Raw genomic sequence first — 5,968 nt, 5'->3', positions numbered from 1 at the left:
CTCGGGGGGCAGAGGGCTGTCCTTCCATGCCATCTGCCCTGGCCCAGTGGCTGCACGCCCACAGCTGCTGTGCTCCTGACCATACTTGGGCAAGAGGCGGCAGCCACTATTAATAACCGACGTGCCTGCCCAGGGCACAGGGTGGCCTATAAAGCCAGCCCCGCCAGCATCAGGAGGCTCCTTCAGCCCCCGAGACCTTTAGCCCCCCCGTTGTACAGAGAGAAAAAGAAAAGTAAGTACTGAAACCATCCCCCTGTCCCTCTGCCCAGCCCCACTCGGTGGCCCAAAAAGTAAGACACAGAACCATGGTGAAAGACATACCCCACGCAAAGGACGTGTGAACACAGCCTCGTCTCGGGGCACTTCACCGCCGGGCTGGAAGAGGGGGCAAGGGAGAGGGAGGGGAGGAGCAGGGGGCTGGGCCTTCTCCTGGACTCTCCTTGTCCTGAGGGGGCAGAGCCGGGGGCCCCTCCCTGGCCAGTTGACCCCAGGATGCCTGCGTCCTGCAGTTATGGCTGAGGTGCTGTCTCCCCTCAGGGAGCCCAGGGCTTCCCCCAACCCACCCCACCCCTAACTCCCCAGTGTCCTCCACCTCACCCCTGCGCGCGTGTGTTAGTCGTTCAGTCGTGTCTGACTCTTCGCAACCCCATGGACTGTGGCCCACCAGGCCCCCCTGTCCATGGGATTCTCCAGGCAAGAATACTGGAATAGATAGCCATACCCTTCTCCAGGGGATCTTCCCGACCCAGGAATCGAACCTGGGTCTCCTGTGTTGCAGGCACTAGGGAAGCCAGTGGCTGAACCCTACCCCCTGGGGTTTTGTATTTTTGAGGGTCCCCAAACAGGAGGACTTACAGGTGGGCCGTTTATATGATGGCAAGTTGCTTCTGCACCCTCCGCCGCTCCCTCCCCTCCCTGGTTTTTCGAAGGCTGAGAGAAGCTTAAACTGGACGAGATGGCCATGAGGGCATGTCTTGGAGGGAGCACCAGGCTCCCTCCAGAGTGTGCTGGGTGGACTTGGGGGGTGCTCCTGGGCGACCGCGGAGGGCCTGTGACTGCCTGTCTCTCCCAGTCAGCCTGCTCCTCCCTTCGGCACTGGCTGTCCCCCCACCCCACGGTGTGCCCCAAGGACGCCCCTCAGCGTCCTGGCAGACAGGATGCCTGAGGTGGGGGCCACCACCTTCAGAGGCAGGTCTGACCCTGCGGGGACTCAGGTGGGGCGGGCAGAGTTACTGCTGATTAAGAGGGCCGGCTGAGTGCTACTTGATGTGGGTGGCAAGTGCTTGGGGTAGGGGCGTCCTGAAATAGAACGAGGAAGGTGGGGGCCAGGGAGCGGGCTCTGCAGCCTCGCCTCCCCCACCTCCTGGGCCTCTGCTGCTGTCTTCCCCCTCCCAGGGCTGTTAGGATATTCAGGAAGGGTCCCCCCAGGCAGAGCTCTGGTGGGGTGACCGGCCAGAAGCTTGCCTGGGGACGCTCTGCATGGAAGGTCACCCGCCCATCTGTATGTCTGTGGTGGGCTGGGGTGGGACAGGGTATCCCCAGAAGGACTTCCTAATCAGGGTGGCCTCAGAGGAGCCAGATTCCAGTGAGGGGCCCCCGGAATCTCTCCCATCCCCCTCAACCCCCAGCAATCCTGAGGACGCACCTTGTCCCCCCTTGGAGGTGAGCTGCCTGGTGCCTGGGGCCCTGTAGGGATCCAAGAAGTGGGGTGGCGGGCAGGCCAGGCCAAGTTCCTGGGGATGGGGCTGACTTGGCCCAGGAGGGTGTCAGCCACCAGATGAAGGGCTCGTGGGTGTGAGAGTGTCACATGGGTGTGCGTCAGGGTCTGTCCCATCCTGGGTGCTTAGCCTGGTCTACACAGTGAGTCCCACTCGGGGCGCCCCAAGTCGGGAGTAGAGTTTTGAGCCAGTTCTCTGCCTTTAGTCCAGCTTGGCTCCCCTTGGCTCTGCTGACATTCAGGCCAGATGGGTCTTGGTTGTGGGGCGTCCTGGGCACTGGGGGGCTTGGAGTAGCCTCCCTGGCCCCACAACCGTGATGCCAGGAGCCTCCAGTGTAACAACCACACAGCCCTAATGTCCAGTGTCACATTGCCCAGTGTCCCCTGGGCAGGGGGCAGCATCGCCCCCAGTTAAGAAACCCCAACCTGAGGTTGTTCTTGGCCTTGGGCATTCCAGGAAGGTGGGGTGCTTATCACTGGGTGCCCCAGGGGTAATTTTAGGGGACACGGGGGCAGGCTTTTTTAGTGTTTTTAGTGATGTGTTTCATTCTAACGCATGTCAGGACATGCAGGCTTTCCCATCCACAGCAAGGTCATAAGGTTTCCTCTTTAAGTGAATTTAGTTAAAACCAATAAAATAAGCGAGATTCGTAAAGAGAACTAATTACATACCGTACTGGTAGGGGAGTCTGCTCCAGCCCCATGATGGGGGCAGGAGGAGAATGAATGGCCACAGAAGGGACCTCAGAGGGAGGCAGTGGGGGCACCAGGAACTGGGAGGGGCTCCTCCGGGCCTGGGGCTGGGGGGCCTGGTGGTGATGGGTCCTGCAGGACTGTGGGTACAGCCATGTCCCAGGCCCATCTGCCTGTCCTGGAACCCTGTCTCCTGGGGCCAAGGGACTCCACCCCTGGGAGCCTCAGTTTCCTCATCTGGAAATCAAGAATAGGTTATTCTGATTGCCAGAGCACAGGAGAGCTCTCTCAGACTCCCCAAGCACCAGACAGGTGTCCCACAGGTGGGTATACCCACTCTATGGCTGGCCAGGCTAGGGGCGGGCCTCGGGCTCCTTGTCATGGAGGGTGGCAAGACCTGCCACAGACCCAGCAGCAGTGGGCTTCCCAAGCCCAGGACAGGAGGTGAGGCCCAGGGGGCACATTACCTGCCCAGGGGCTCTCTCCAGGATGGGCTGAGGCAGCTGGGTTCCAGGGCTGCCCACTCACGTTCCAGGCTGCCTGGTCTTGGGGCCTCCCATCCTAGGGCCTGGCCCTGCCTGGCACTGCCTGGCCTTGCCTGGCACTGCCTAGAGACTGCCTGGCACTGACACAGGGGGTACTTGGTGGACACGGGAGGGGCGTGTTGGGTTATTCTTGGCGTTCTGTCTGGGGAAGGCACAAGTTAGCCTGGCCTGGAGCCTTCCTGTGGTGGGGCTGATCCGCTGGGCCCGTCAGACGGTTGTAGAAGGACTGAGAGATTCTTCCAGGGGTTCTAGTGGGAGGGCCATCTGGGGCAAGTGTGAGCAGCCTGGCATGCTTCCCTGGCTGGAGAAGGCCCTGGGTGGGCATTTCCAGACTGGAGTTCAAATCTGAACTCTGCTGATCGACCATGGGGAGGTCCCTTCCCTCTATGAGCCCTAGGGAAGTGGGTCATAGGATAACCCACCCTCTCCAGGTGGCTGGCCCCCATTAGGGAGCAAACTCTCAGTTTGCCTGGACCCGGGCTTTCCCAGTGTGGGGAACCCTCAGTGCTGAAACATGGAAAGTTCTGTGCATGCTGGGTCAACATGGTCCCCCGCCCCGCCTCTACTGTTTTCATAATGACCAAGGTGTCTAGTGACCCGGCAGGGCTCAGGCTGCCCCGGAGCCACCTCTCCCGTATCCTGGTCCCATCCTGGGCTATTTTGGGCCTGGTGACCGGTGGATCAGCGTCGCTGTGCTCCGTGCCTGTGGCAAAGGGCGGGACTTGGCAGCCCTACTGAAACTCGCTCCTGGCCCTGCCCCAGCTCCCTCCTGCCCTCCAGGACAAGGTGACCACTCCCTGGGGCCCTCTCCCCCAGGCCTCGCATACACGGTGTGTGTGCAGCCACTGCAGGAGGTAACTGATTCCAGCTGTGCAGACTTGAGGGTCTGCTACAGCCACTCAGCTGGGCCACGTGGCGTGGAAGAAGCCGTAGCTGACGCACACGTGAATAGGCATGACTGAAGGCCAGTGAAGCCTTATTTATAGATGCTGAAATTTGAATACATGTAATATATGTGTGTCATGAAATTTAATTCTTCTCTTAAATTTTTTTTCCCACAACCATTTAAAAATGTGAAGCCATTCTCAGCTTGAAGGATGTGCAAAAACCTACAGTGGGATGGCTTGGACCCAGGGGCCATCCTTTGCTGACCCAAGTACTACATACCCAGTAACTCTAACCCATTACACTGAGCACCTGATTTATTAGCAGGACAGTTATGTGCTGTTAGCGAGTTATGAGTATTAATGCATTTTTAAAAATCTTGTTCAAAAAAAAAATCTTGTTCAATCACTAAGTCGTGTCCGACTCTCTGCAACTCCAGGGACTACAGCATGCCAGGCTTCCCTTCTCCCAGAAGGGAATCCTTCACCATCTCCAAGAGTTTGCTCAAACTCATGTCCATTGGGTCAATGATGCCATTTTTTAAAACAATATTTTTATTTTACTCTTCTTTTTGGTCATGCCAAGCCCTGTGGCATGTGGGTTCCCCAACTAGGGATTAAACCCGCTTCACCTGCACTGGAAGTGTGGAGTCCCAACAACGGGACCATCAGGGAAGTCCGGCATTAATGTATTTTTTTATTAAAGTCACAAATGTCGAAAATTCCACTGAATAAAAGTCACATAGGGAAATTCCCTGATAGTCCATTTGGTAGGACTCGGTACTCTAACTGCTAGGAACCCAAGTTCAATCCTTAGTTGGGAAACTAAGATCTCATACGCAGTGTTGATGTAGCCAAAAAAAAAAAGTTACTTTGGGTGATTTTTTTTTCTTATCAAAACCTGATGAATTAAAAAAAAATTATTTATGACATGCAGGATCTTAGTTCCCCGACCAGGAATTGAACCCACACCCCCTGCCGTGGAAGCACAGAGTCTTCACCGCTGGACCACCAGGGAAGTCCCTAGAAGACTTTGTATTTTAATTTGTATTTATGTATGTATTTGGCTGTGTTGGGTCTTAGTTGCAGCACTTGGGTTTTATTTCCCTGACCAGGGATCAAACCCAGGCCCCCTGCATTGGGTGCTCAGAGTCTCAGTCACTGGCCCACCAGGGAAGTCCCCCAACTTCTCCTTGTATGGACACCAGTCATACTGGATTAAGACCCACCTTCATCATGACCCAGTCACATTCTGCGGTCCTAAGGGTCAGGGCTTCAACATATGAATGCGAGAGTACACAATTCAGCCCATAACAGTGTCATTTGCTCTTTGGTTTTGTTGATTTGAAGCAAGCAGACACTTAACAGGTTCAACAAATGTCCTAAGACTTGGTGTTCTGAGCCACGAGGTACACGGTTGGACGATGGCCAGGCAGGAAGGGACACCCAGGCCCTCCTGACCTTCAACCTGTAGGCTCCTTCACCTTTGCTCCACGGCCCCTAGACAGACTAAAAATATGGTGACCAATCATCTCGATTCTGAGAGATTTCTGGGGAAACAGGGCTTTCTGTGCTAAAACTAGGAAAGTCCCCAGTACGTGGGGATGGCTGGTCACCTTCCTAGTGGCTGCACTGGGCCTGAGCTGAAGCCCCTGCCCCTGCTGTGCTGCCTTCCATCTGCTCAGCCCTCTCTTCTTTGTGCCTTCCTCTGTGCTGAGTTATGAGGCTGCAGGGGCAAAAGGCAGTGGTGAGTGCTATGCCGGGTGAGTTCTGTTAGCAGGAAGACTGTTGAGAAGGGGCAGCATCCGAGCAGGAGGCTTCCACCTGGGATACAGAAAGCGAGCGATTTCCCAGGAGCCTGGAACCCCAAATGTGGGGTGGGGCAGGACTTGCAGGACGGACCCGCTGTGAGCCAGCCCTTTCTGTGGATCTCCACAGGCCCGTCTGTGAAATGGGTGTACACGATAAACTGAACCACTAGCCTTCTAGGGATGGCTCAGGGACACGGAGAGTGTCCTTATGAGCCTCCTGAATCATGAGAAGTAGTATCAGCTCCGATCAAGGGGGAGGTGCCGGGGTGCAGTTAGGGTGGGGCTCAGCCAAGACCTAGGGGCACCCTCAGGCTGGGC

The sequence above is a fragment of the Bison bison genome, unplaced genomic scaffold (assembly GCF_000754665.1).
Source record: "Bison bison bison isolate TAMUID 2011002044 unplaced genomic scaffold, Bison_UMD1.0 scf7180017864492, whole genome shotgun sequence".
NCBI classification, from domain to species: Eukaryota; Metazoa; Chordata; class Mammalia; order Artiodactyla; family Bovidae; genus Bison; species Bison bison.
This window is presented reverse-complemented; position numbering follows the sequence as displayed.